Source organism: Benincasa hispida, chromosome 11 (genome assembly GCF_009727055.1).
Source record: "Benincasa hispida cultivar B227 chromosome 11, ASM972705v1, whole genome shotgun sequence".
Taxonomy (NCBI): Eukaryota; Viridiplantae; Streptophyta; class Magnoliopsida; order Cucurbitales; family Cucurbitaceae; genus Benincasa; species Benincasa hispida.
The window spans coordinates 24,941,042-24,954,086 of record NC_052359.1 but is presented as its reverse complement, the minus strand read 5'-3'; positions in this window follow the sequence as shown (position 1 = coordinate 24,954,086).

Genomic DNA, 13,045 nt, shown 5'->3' with positions numbered 1-13,045 from the left:
GAAGCTGTCCCAATGTTTTTTGGGCCACAATAAAATCAAACAACTAGCTCACCACTGCACAGAACCCAATCCTGGATGGCAAACAGGTTACAGAGCACCGAGCGGGTGGCCAAGTTACTTGCGGAGACCTCCCAAACGATGATCTGTCTATTGAATGGAAAGGTGTTCTCAACAGGACCATGATAATTTTCCATTTGATCGCATCTTAAAATATATCTAGAGGAACAGACCCACTGTGAAGTGGAACCAGCGTTGTTCAAAGGAAGAGATATTTAAAATGGCTAGAATCTGAACCCATTTAAGAAGTAATTCAATGCTCAGGTAATTAATGGCCCATTCTCTCCAGACTGTTTGGAAATTCTTCATTCGAGTAGCAAAATTCAGGGGTAGTCGGTGCGGAAGATCCTCATATTGCCTATAGTGAAAATTTTTTTACATTGTGAAACGGCCAGTGATTTAAACTTATGCATTTGGCCACAATTTGTGGAGGTTATTCCCGCATAGAATAAATACACAACTTAAGGGATGCAGCAGGGAAGAGCAAGGGGCTACAAAGTCGCAATGTGACTAGACGCAACACTAGTGTTTACTCACGCTGGGTGTTCTTATCGTGGCAAAATCCAATACTCTCCTATTTTCCTTGCTCTGAGGAATGCACGACCGCCAAACGAGACATCATGTCAGGTTCAGGAGTTTATCACTTTTGTTCAATAAAAGAAAGATCCTTTATTTCGAAGAGCGAGACATCCTTTACCAACAACCAGGGCGATGGTGAACCGAAATCACGTCTCCAAGTCTGTGTTCGTGTGAGAAAGCGATACAATACAAATCGCACGCGAAAAACAGTCACCATATCATGGTCTCTCCAGACAGGCACAAGAGGGACCGCCCAGTGGTTCTTCACACTCTAGACTAACGACCGAAGGAACAACAATAAGCTTGGACGGTCCAGTGGATATTTCTCCAATTCTACCTCCTCACTTGGAACAGATGCCACTCCCTAAGACGAAGCTAAGCTAGTGAGCCTTAGAGCAGGAAGCTACACTCCCATATGAAAGAGGCGAATGGACAAAAAGCACGTCCTTCTAATATACCTAACACGAAGTCTCACTACAGGAACATCTTTTTTGGAAATTCAAAATTGGACAAATTGCAGGAAAGCTAAAGGACAGGACCCCAAGGACATTGCCAAGCCTCAAACGAGCTGTCCATGAAATCTAGGGGAATGCTGGGAACTATAGCGACACAAACCCATTGCCAACGGAGCAAAATTACACTTAAAGCTAACGCGTGGTATAGATGCCTACTTGGCCACAGATATTGGATAGAGGCACCGTGAAAGATTTATATAGCAGCACTCAACTTAAAAGAACATTTGAACTCAAAGAAGCAACTTACGATTTTGAATCAAAGAGCCTCTATTCACAAGGCTAGTGCAAACTACGATTAATGGAATCCAAAGAGCGACACCAGGGAAAGCAGCAGAAGGATGCAATCACCCTAAGCCTCGCAAATGTCGAAACCCACTTGAAAGCAGTATATCGGCTGAGCACTCCTGTACTTCCTTCAAAGACCTTTGAAAAAGAAATGAGTAGAGTCTTAGAATACCGATAGGCCAGGTATTCAGCACTTATTGGTACTGAAGCATAATAAGATTGGAACTCTAAAATTGCATAGACCGCATGATTCCAATCCTATCCCAATCTATTAACATAGAGAGTGCAGTGACCGTGATGAAACATTTAGAACAGAATCGAGATAGACGACTTGTTTAAGCGAGTAGACAAATTAGAGGAAGACCAATAATGTCTCGAGTATAACTAGCAAAGGACACACGAGAAGAACTTTGAGAACCCTCACTCATTGATTGCCAACCGGTGGCATTGACACAAGGAAGATTAGCCACACCACTACTACATTCCTCCTACAAGTGGCTACCCTAATGATGAATCGAGTGGCTGACACCCAGGCAGTTTCAAATGCCTCCACTTCAATCAGAGGAGGAAATCCATATAGCTTTGGCCAATGACCAAATTAACGCGACCATATGCACACACATTCTGCCAAGGAGTGAATCAGCAAAAGCTTCGGTGATAAAGCTGTTAAATTCCTCGCTGTCTCAAAAATTTTCAAAGATTGGCCATATGTGGGACAACTAACACCCACAACGGTGACTTCTTTCAACAACCGTGCCCGATAGTTTCCTTGGTGTTGCACCCGTGAAAGTGGAAGTAGCGTAGATTTAGGGATTCGTCATTCTAGTAACACAATATTTAGGACCAGTGATTCAGTTCGTCACTCCACAGGACCCTTTCATTATTCTTAGGATTATGGAAGTCGCAGATAAAGATGATTGCTCCCATCTAGTTATTGGGACCCTTCAGATCAGGAACATTCATGCCTCCTACTGGATTCTATTAGTATACTTCAAACTTAGATATTATCCTGTATTGATGGCGATAGGAAAACGCAAGTACCGAAAATCAATCATTTCATTGAGGTGCACCAGATCAGACAGGACAGCTACTTATACGAATATTATCAAGAAAGCACCACCCATGACCGAGCGCCAATGAAGTTCCTCACAAGCGAATGAGGAAGGGAAGGTGGACCGCTCTATCTGATTTCGATGATTGAACAAACTTGGCGTTGGAAGTTGGGAATCCGAGGAAGAGAATTTGACAGCGATTAGACTTTCAGATATAGCAGGACGCTATAGTATCCACTGAGACCTACCATGCGATAACAGAGATGTTGAAGAATGACCGAAATGGGCCTGAATTTTTGAGTCAACAAATGAACGGCGATAAGATATAAGCAATTACACAGAGCACCTTTGTTTAATAGCAGGCCCAACACCCTCAGTCAGTCCTCTGAGAACCATCAAATACCCCTACATACAACTCAATAATTGACCCGCTCCACTTAAAATACGGTACCGGGGTATTTTCTAGCCCAGTCAGGCGCCGACCGCCATGCTTGAAACAGAGCCCAGGCGTCACTACCAGTCATCATATCCTTTGTGCTTACCTAAAGAAAAAGAAACCCGTGTTTTGATCAGTGTTTTTTAAAAAAAATTAATCTAGAAAACTCACGGAGAACTCCCTAGGTGTCCGGGGCATATTGCAAGTGAGTTGAAAAGAAGGCAGCCAGGCATTTCTACCTAGCAATACAGAGACACACGTAGGCGTTACAGACACAGAGTATTAGCCCAACGTATAGCATATGGCAATTACAACGAGGAAAGATGCCCGAGCTATGTGTGCAAGTAAGCTCAGAGATAGGACCTGTCAGACTAAGGAGAACGTGTGCAGACGCAGAAGAAACCCAACACTCTCCGCAAAAGAAAGTGGTGATTGAAAATCCTTTGAGTTCAAAAAAAAACAATATAAGAGTCATCTCAAAAAATGGCATCTTCAGAGCCCGAAAATTATTCTACCTCCTACAATTCGATTCGAACGTGAGGCACTTGGGTCAGCCTCATCAATGCATTCCAAAAAGGGATGGATGACCCCATAGTTATCCCAGTAAAATATAAACGAGAAATCGGCCAGAAATTTGATCACCCACCAAGCACCATTGTGAGGAAGAACCACCCATGGAGCACGTCTAGATTGTGAGGAGTTGTAAGAGTGACAGTGAAGGTGCCTTTACACTGAAGAACACTCATAGCCGCATTCGCCCGGGACACAGAGAGAAGATCAATTTTCCGTACTTAAAGAAGCAATCTTTCATTGATTAAATTTCGATAGGATGAAATCAGTTACATAGTCAGCGGCCGTTTGCGGTCGAGCTCAGTTGCATAAATTTAGCGCTCTTTGATGGGGTAGTATGCGGCAGGGCTATTAACCCAAATTCTATATGGAAACATCGTCACCATGGCACTTCATAGAAGCTCTGGAGACCAGAGATGCCAAAAACATACCCCGTAGACGTGTTTGAAGGACGAAATTTTTGAACAAACAAAAAGAGTACCAATATATGTACGCGATGGTGAGAAAGAAGTTAAAGCACTCACACCTCAGCCGCATATGCGCGCATTAGCGCACTGCCTTTTGGATTCATTGGCCACAATACACCCAATACGTTTGATCCCTAAAGGTGTTATTTGATGGTGATCTCTCTCCCAGGCAAACAATAACCTTGAAGACGTCCCCGGTTGAACAATCTATCCAATGGCATAAGTACGTGACCGTTCATCAGTCATTTAGGACCAAACATATTTGAAAATTCTGTGACTCGCCCAAACAAGCGCGTGCTTCGAAAAAGATATACCCTTGGAAAGATGTGAGAAAATAACTTTTAATCTAGATTGTAGTTAGGTGTGAAGAACTGGGGTAACACTTACGATAATGATGTGTCATGCCTGGACCATTTATGTAGTCAAGGAAAGCAGCTTATTTCTGAATTAGCGTGCCACCCCAAAGTTAATTGTCCCTTTCAGTCTTTGAAGAAATTGAGGATTAAGCAGCATGGCTAGCAGGTGGACAACCCAAAGCCCTCCCACTATTGATTATGCTGCATTAAGAACAATCTTCACCCTTTCCATACCTCGCTGCGAATGTGAAAATAGCCAGTGGACAATTATTTTTGAGGATATGTGTACTGGAATAAGGGCGCGGAAACAGTTGCCAGGATATTTTTTGTGAACGTTGCACAATCTCCAGCGTGAATTCTCCTTAACCAACAAGGTTTCATTGTGTGATACAATTAGCTTTATCCAAAATCGCTTCGACTTTATGAGCAAATACGTTGGTTGATGAAGGAGTGGTATCCATAAAGCAACCCTCCTTGGCGTCACTCTTCTTTGATTCACACGCCCTTCATTCAAGGCACTAAAAAGACGCTTTGACAACAACACCAATTTCTGATTGGGCGAAGCCATTTGAATTGAATGTGCCGATTTGCTACTGGTATGCGCGCCCTCTTGCACAAAAAGTTAAACGTCCCAATTTCACCACCCCCATTGCATATGCTCACCGAGGACGCTAAACACCACGCAAGAAAATTTACGCCACTACCGAGAAGGAATTTTTAATGGTGATTTTCTTCTAATTGAAAAATTAAAGGCCCCATATTTTGATTTGGGGTCAAAGTATAGTCCACACAGACCACTACATAAAAGATATTAATTTGAAGACAAAAAAAAAAGATAAATGGAATCCTAGGACTAATCTGATGGTGTTCTTTTTACCTCCAGAATTTATATTGGAAATTAAGTCGACCGAAGGAACAGGAAAAAGCGGTCGGCTACACCACTTCTATCGCGACCTTACACGCAAAACTCCAGACAGTGGGATTACATTCACCCTTGGCTACTTCAGAGTATAGATGTATAACCTGGCGCATCATTTCCTCTTGAGACGTGCCCATAAAGGTGAGATGAGAGTGCTAATGATTGAATAACTTCAAACCCTAACTATCCCATGTTCATGGAACAAGTTATGTCTGATTCAAATGCTATAGCGGTTCTATCCAAGGTACTTAAGTGCACAATCAATTCCTGAAAACTACACCATTTTCCGATCCAAAGAAACACGGGCCTTTCAAAATAACATCGGTATAATGCAAATTTACCCTTGCGAGCCTGACACCGAATCCTAATATCTCTTATCACAATACGTGGACCCATGGACCATAAATCACCTCGTAGAGCGTGTTGTTGCCTCACCAGTATTCGCAAATCTTTTACAGCTTTTCCCCAGTACAAGCATAGATTATTTTTCCAATGTCCCATCGAGCCACAATCAATTATTTAATATTGGGGGCCCAGGGGCATTTGCGCCAGCCTCGCCGCGGAAATAGTGCGGGTGCGCATAGACCCCAGACTAATCTGGAAAGTTTTGCTCCAAATGTGGGTAATGTATGCTCCGTGTCCGAACAAATCAAGACTCAGTATGCAGAAAGAGCGGCATCCCGAGAGACTTATTACCTCCCCCATGAATTAATGCGGAAAGTTACATCGTTCTATAACCCCTTGGGTCCGTTTCGAAGTTTTCGCCGGCCAGGAAGAGGTAGTGCACCAAAGGCAATTCGGACAAGACCATATTTAACCAGCGAGAGAGATCACAATGCCCGACGAACCAAGCCCCGTTGGCGCCCGATAGCCATTTAACGCACCCAACATGAGCTCCCTGAAACAATTCGTGCACTCTGAAATGGCTGGAAGCCTATCGACATCTACCGATCTGCGGGAAACCAAATTTCATAGGACCATTTCCCATTTCGTCAAATGGACTTGCACACCCTATTTTAAATCACATTTCTATTCTTGCTCTATATACCACATCCTCTTATAGCGCCTTCAGAATTGCGATAAATATATTTCTGCTATTTTCGCCGCACTCTGTGGAAAGCTGTTGCGACACACAAAAAATTGGCGGCAGCAGTCTGCGGTATCACGTCCCGCAAGCCCTATGAGTGAGCAACAATACATTTGTGACACAAATTTTGGCACTCGCACACAGCAGCACATGAAATACACACGCATCGCCACCTTTGTTGTGCAGCACTCGACAAACCGATTCGTGTTAAGTCAGAGAGCGTGATTTCAACAATATTTAAGTCCCCACCATAAGATACTGGACTATTTTTCGCTACCGCTTATCACACCCTTCCATCCAGTTATAAATGGACCAAGCTATAAACCGCTCTGGGTTCCAATTATGACGTATAATCAAGTCAATCTTTACTAGGCAATTTCGGTGTGCGCACTAGCCACCAAAATACGCGTCACAAGGCATCATGTGGGCCATGAAACAGATGATTGCCTTCGTGGGCCATATTCAGACTTGCTTTACGACACCTATTAGGGCATGTCATCCATATGCATTGCCTGGTGGTAATGCGAGAAAAAGGAATCTATCGGTTACACATTGGGCAAACAGAGCGAAGATTTCAGGCAGCGACACCGATCTCGGTGCAGTTTAAAGGCCAGAATCTCTTCCCATACTGGTTGGCATCCTTATAAATGAGCCCTGCATGTCGCCGAGAAAAAGGAACAAACGAAACTTCATACTGACCTAGAGCAGCGCACATGACGTTGTATGGTATTATCCAAGGCGTTGTTCATTTGATGACATATCCAAATCTTATGCTGATCACGATTATGTCATGTATTTGGCACTAAGCTGATGCTCACCTGATACACGAGCATACTATTGATTCGAGGCCTAAAAAAAACTCTTGCGACCCGGCCAGGTAAAGTGGGGCAGCAGAGCTATTGACCTGTTTTCAACTTCCATGGCCCTGCGTCTTCTTTTATCCCCTCTGAAAACCTGACCAGATAGCCAAGTTAGCATGTGCGTCTGGCGCACTACAATTCAGTAATCAAGGAACTATTTCCACACATGAAGTCGGCTGCCGCATGTGACGCAATTGAGGGAATTGACCACATGAAGATGTGGACTCACATTTGTATTTTGATGCAACGTGAATGGGATAAAAGTGAGAGAGTTTTTAAGCTTATTATCGTCGTGGTACTGTGAAGAGCTGCTCAAGTATAAATGCGCGCTCATTCTCTCAGATCTTTTTGCGGCGATAAAGCATCATGGATACAGCCACGCAGAGAAAACAATCTTCAGTCCCTTGTCGTTACTAAAAGTATGCATTAGATCCCTTACATTCATCAGGGGACGACGAGCTTATCATTCCTTTTGTGTATTCCCTTTTGCTTTTCTTTCAGAACTCTATTTTTACCTTTTTGCCCAATTTTAACGTACTTTGTATGACTTGTCAAGAGCCTATGCTCTTTTGTCAACCCTTACCTAGGTACCCTCTCAAATATTCGTCCATACATTTTCTGAGATTGCGTCATTTTTTGATTTCTCAAATGGATGAATGCGACGGAGTGATACCCCGATGGGCCTTAAAACACCGGCACCAAATGAGCCCCGATTCAATTCGCTATGGAGCGTTAGCGGAAAAGCTACTACGCTCTTTCTTTCCAGCGACTATTGTCTAACTCAATATTCAGTTTTCGCCCAAATCCGAACGTTTCGAATGTGGAAAACCCACCCGTTTCATACTCTCTCCCTCTGAGGATGATTCTGTACAGCAATGCGGTCGCTAAAACGCTGATCCACCTGCCATTGTAGATAGTATAGTTCGTGGCATACAGGGCTACATATGAATATTAATGTGGGCGCCACCATGGACCCCCATCCCTTCCTATCCTTCCTCGGGTCTACTGCCCCCCCCCCATTAGTCCAAACGGTTTCCCACCTTACTTATTCTTAAAAATGTAACTTATATTCACAAATAGAAGCTCGCTTTCCCTATAATCCCGTCAAAATCGCCCTGACGCAACGGGAGCTGGCCATTTTTTCATCTATTTCTTTAGACAACACCCATCCCTTACGTCCCCGGTGTTTCGAAGTTTCGCGAACACTTCCCCTCCGAATCCCAAGGAATTCTGCCGGAGTGCAAACCTCACAAATATTTCCAAATTAGCCAAGCAGCAAGTACCCCCTGGACCCTCACTGCAACAAGCACTTCCACACAGATTTCCCAACCTATGACCTCCACTTCTTCCGAAGTTGTTTCCCTCGTTAGCAAGGTACGACTTTTCGGCTAGTGGCAGGCACCCACTCGACACCTTTCATGATCCCTCCCAACCATGTCGCAAAACCGTCTGTGCGCACGATTTTTCTTCAACCGTCCCTATCCACTCCACCACCTACACAGGCTCCACAATAAGCTTTTGCACGGAGCTTCCGGGTTTTCGCTAGCCGAGAGGGAGGAGTGGTGCGGGTCTACGAGAAAGAGCTGGGGGCCCGCGGGTCGGGCGCCCCCATCCCATTCGTCTGACTAGCCACTAACTGTCTCTAGCAGCCCCTTGCTCCTTTTGTTGCTAATCTACCTTCCACAATCTATCTATGAGTCCTAGAGTATACCCCCTTCAAAAAGACCTCCACCTCCTACATGCAGCGACACGAGAGTGCTTTTTGTCATCATTCTGAGGTCCAGTAAACGAACTTAGGTTCTTTTCGCGTTTCATGAACCTAGCCCCGGAGAACAAGTGGTCGTAGCACACATGGCAAGAACTTATCCCCCTTCCCAACACCCCTTTAAACCCCACTTTGAGCAACCTTTGATGAGGAAGTGCCTCGGTCCAAGGACGAAACCTGACTCCAAAACAAAGCATCGGAATAAAAATCCCATAGTAATAGAGGCAAGTCCGGCTACCAACTCGTATCGTGTCTGCCCTCTCTCACCAAAATCTCGCGTCCTACACGCACGCAAGCTTCTTGCAATTCCATTGCACCTCGTAGGCTAACCCCTGGTCCAATGGTCTCTAACGTGAGTTTTTCCCAAATAACAAGCCCACTACAACAAAGGATCAGCACACGTATAACCGATAATTGTGCCAACGTTCGTGGACGGGAAACCCCTTCTCCGGCCTATCGGGCAAGGAGTGTCAGCGGGCTACTATCCTACTCTCTGCCCCGAACAATCTCTAGGAATTTATTCATTAGCTTTCGTCCTCGAAAATATCGAGTCCTACTAACTGGAAACTCTTGATGAGGATTAGTGCATCCTATTCTGTGTGATGACCCCACCCATAACCTCGCGAAAAAAATTCTAGGTTGGACAGTCCATTTTCGCGGCTTCTTAGGAAGCTTGCAGCCCACCAGATCGGAATGATGTACATTTTAAGCGACAAATCGTGCAAAAGAGAGTGAAGATATACGTGGGACAGGGAAAGGCGAGGCAGCCAAACAGAACCTCTGAAAGGATGTGCAATTCAAATTCGGAGCGTCAGCTCACAAGAACGCAAACAAAAGAGCCAAGCGAAAAAAGGCACTGGGAAATGAGGCACGGCCAGGAAAAGAGAAGGCACCAAAGAATAACAAACGGTGCAAAGAGAGATTAAGGTTAAGCACCACTTAGGGAGGAAAGGTGCAAAGAAGAGAGCCCTCCATCCTAGGCCTATAGAAATTAGTGTATGCTTTCTGTTCGCCATGACCATCTGTATTCGCCTCTCCCTATGACCTTCTACTACATTCGCAGCTTACGAATCGAGCATTGAGATGGCATCCCTGCCCCCTAACCAACTATTTTTTCCGCCTATTGTTCCACTACAGGTGTTATCCGGCGTAAACCCGCTGAAGGTTCGCAGAGTCCATGTTTCGCTGAATCCTTACCAAAACCATACCAGCGAAATGTTCATACTGCAGAACCAACCCCACACATACGGTGCGGCAATTATAAGGTGGACATGTCTAGATGGCTCAATCGGACTCTAAGAAGAGCGTCTCTGCACTCAAGATCATAGAAGTATAACCTATCAACAGCAACACTCCACGTGACGTGAAGGAAACCCACTCATGGCAATACACGCCGGCACCCGCGATAGGAACATAGCCCATTATAGATACTCCCTAAACGGCCACCCTCCCATGAGCCTAATACACGGCATTACGCAGAAACCGGTAGCTAGACGCGCATAACATATAAACTACAGATCACTCACTCTCTACTCAACACAACCATAAGCCATACTTCTAAACAAACGAACTCCTCAACCACACAACCTAAAAGCAAACCGTTCATAGGTAACTAAAACGCCACCAAAAAACACACCCAACCGCACCCCGAGCACTGCCATAGGCAGACCCGCTCAACACAACTATAGCACAACCGACAAAACAGCCAAACAATAACAATACCAACACGAACCACCAGACACCAAAACACGCACCCACTTCACCACTACAATAACACATCGCCAGCTAACAATTGCTCTAATACCACTTCTTCTAACAACAACTGACTCATCCACCTGTTCGCGTAAACACAACATCACATATGACCACAATACAACTAGCAACCCAACCAAAAACCTCGAGACAAATCTCGGCACAACCAAAAACACTAGCCCCACCACACACTAAGAACACAACCAACAAGACCCAACAAATATACACTACACCGGCAAAGCGCAACTAACTCTCCATTTCGCACAAAACATATGCCCTCCGTCACAAACAACACAGAGCTCAAAACACAGCGCGCGAACACAGACATACAAAAACAAAATCCACCAACAACATCAAGCACCAAATCACAATAATTCAATATACACATCATCCGACTTACAATTACACCCCGTGGCGTCCGTTTCTCCACCATCCTATCGCTCGCCTGAAAGTCTCGCGCACAAAAATTGGGCCCTAGGGCAGCCCTACCGCCCGATAGCAGTATAGGGCACTAAATGAGTTCCGTTCGCAAAACTATCTGCACGCGCAGCTTTTTTTCATCATTGCTAACCCTTGCGTCTGTTTTCGCCAATCGAAAAGTTTGCCCACAAAAACTTTGGCCACGGGGTTAGCCCTACCGGGCCCGATAGCCATTTGCAGGCCACCAAATGCGCTTGTTCGCAAAACGTATCTGCACGCACAACTTTTTTTTATCGTTCTTAACCCCTAGGTACGTTAACGCATTTCACCACCAGAAATTTCGCATAAAAAATGGGCCCCGGAGCAGCCCCTACCGGGCCAATAGCCATTGGGGCACCAAATGAGCTCCGTTTGCAAAACTGTCTACGTGCACGCCTTTTTTACATTGTTTCTAACCCTGGGTTCATTTTGTGTTTTCGCCCGCCGGAAATTTCGCGCCCAAAAATTAGGCCCCAGGCGTTCCCGCCCGTCTGATAGCCATTTGGGGAACCAAATGAGCTCCTGTTCGCAAAACCGTCTGCGTGCACGACTTTTCTCATCGTTCTTCACCCCTGACAGAGGTATTTTCTTATACCGTCTAATCTCTATCTTTTCTCCCGCCTTTTTTTTTTAGACCACTGCAAAGTTCGCGCACAAAAATTGGGCCCCGGGGTAGCCCTACCGAGCCCGATAGCCATTTGGGGCACCAAATGAGCTCCGTATGCAAAACCGTCTATGCGCACGACTTTTTTTCGTTGTTTTAAACCCCTGGGTTCATTTTCGTCTTTTTTGACAGCCAGACAGTGCGTGCACAAAAATTGGGCCTCGGGGCCGCCCCGTCGGCTCCGATAGCCATTTCGGGCACTAAATCAGCTTGGTTCGCAAAACCTTCTACGCGCATTGCTTTTTTTCATTGTTCTTAACCCTTGGGTTCGTTTTTGCGTTTTCGCCTGCTAGAAAGTTTGCGCATAAAAGTTGGGCCCCCGGGTAGTCCCGCGAGGCCCGATAGCTATTTGGGGAACCAAATGAGCATCGTTCACAAAACCATCTGCGCGCATGGCTTTTTTTAATCCTTCTTAACCCCTAGGTCCATTTTCGCGTGTTCGCCCGTCGGAAAGTTCACGAAAAAAATTAGGCCCCAGGGCAGCCCTGCCAGGCCCAATAGACATTCGGGGCACCAAATGAGCTCTGTTCACAAAACTGTCTGCGCGCACGTCTTTTTTACATCGTTCTTAACCCCTGGGTCATTTTCGCGTTTTCGCCCGCCGGAAAGTTAACGCATAGAAATTGGGCCCCGGGGCATCCCCGCTAGGCCCAATAGCCATCTGGGGAACCAAATGAGCTCCGTTCGCAAAACCGTCTACGTGCACGGCTTTTTTCATCGTTCTTAACCCCTGGGTCTGTTTTTTCATTTTCGCACGTCGAAATGTTCGAGCAAAAAAATTGGGTCCCAAGGCAGCCCCGTCGGGCCCGATAGAAATTTGGAGCACCAAATGAGCTCCGTTCGCAAAATCGTCTGTGTGCACAAGTTTTTTTCATCATTCTTAACCCCTGGGTCTGTTTTCACGTTTTCGCCGCTGAAAAGTTCAAGCAAAAAAATTGGCCCCCGGAGCAGCCCTGCCAGGCCCAATAGCCATTTGCGGCTAAATGTGCTCCATTCACAAAACCGTCAACCCGTAGGACTTTTTTACATCATTCTTAACCCCTGGGTCCGTTTTCGGGTTTTTCGTCTCCAAAAAGTTCGTGCACAAAAATTTGGTCTCGGGGTAGGCTCGTCAGGCCCGATAGCCTTTGGGGCACTAAATGAAGTTCGTTTGAAAAACTGTCTGCGCGCACGCCTTTTGTTCATCGTTCTTAACCTCTGGGTCCGTTTTCATCTCTCTCTT